The sequence below is a fragment of the Tupaia chinensis genome, unplaced genomic scaffold (genome assembly GCF_000334495.1).
Source record: "Tupaia chinensis unplaced genomic scaffold, TupChi_1.0 Scaffold150175_1, whole genome shotgun sequence".
In the NCBI taxonomy this organism is placed as follows: domain Eukaryota; kingdom Metazoa; phylum Chordata; class Mammalia; order Scandentia; family Tupaiidae; genus Tupaia; species Tupaia belangeri.
Window position 1 is genome coordinate 530,410 of NW_006210013.1, and position 947 is coordinate 531,356.

The following is a 947-nucleotide window of genomic DNA, read 5'->3' on the forward strand; positions in this document are numbered from 1 at the left end:
CCTTAGCCCGCTGCCGCGGCGGTGGCTGTGCCTGGCGGCTGAGGGTGCACCCTGGGCTCCCTCCCACCTGCACAGTTCACTTGAGCGAGGCGGGGTGGGGGGCTGTCAATTGCGAAAGTCGGTTAATTTCCCGAGTTACTCTCTCCCCGAGGTTCTGTGCTTCTCCTAGGATTCCGAAGGACAATCCGAGACGGCTGAGAGACACCCTCCGCCTCTCCGCACCCTTGGTATCCCCCTACACACACACCCCTGGCCAGCCGCAGGCGTCTTGGGTGAGGGAGACGCACTGGTCCCTCCGAGCTCCCTGGGTGATGCGTGCCAGTGCAGAAGGTTGGGCGCCTGGAAAGAAGAAGCTTCTGGGGTCCTAGGTCGGAACCCAAGGTGGCTGGGGTGTCTGCCCCACCCCCGGCGCCCCTGCACCCTGAGTAGAGCATGTCTCTTTGGCGCTGTCTCTCTGTGCTGGTTCTGGCTTCCGAACCCAAGCCGGCAGGGGTGCGGCTCTCATTCCCCTTACACCATCCCCAGGCTCTGGCAGGCGCCTGCTGTCCCTAGGAAGACAGGCCTCCCTCAGCAGGCTGGGCTCGGAGGGCCCAGGATCCAGCCACTGTGATTAAGGGGTGTGAGCTAATGAAGAGGTGCTGGCAGGCAGTGCTTTAGATCCAGCGGCACTCCATTATTCTGTAGCAATTTGGATATGAAAACCATGTTTCTGATACAGCTACCAAATCATCCCTTGTTTCTATCGACTTTCCCAAAATTTCACATACTGTCGGTAGTTGGGAAATTACAGCTTTTACTGTGTCGACTCTTACTAGGAGTCACTTAAATTCTTTCAGGACAGATTAGCTTTTAGTAGATAAATCAAGCTCTGTTTTGTTTTTGTAAAATTGAAATGCAGCTTTGCACAGAATAAGTTTTCAATTTTGACTAGCACAAGTTCATTCCTG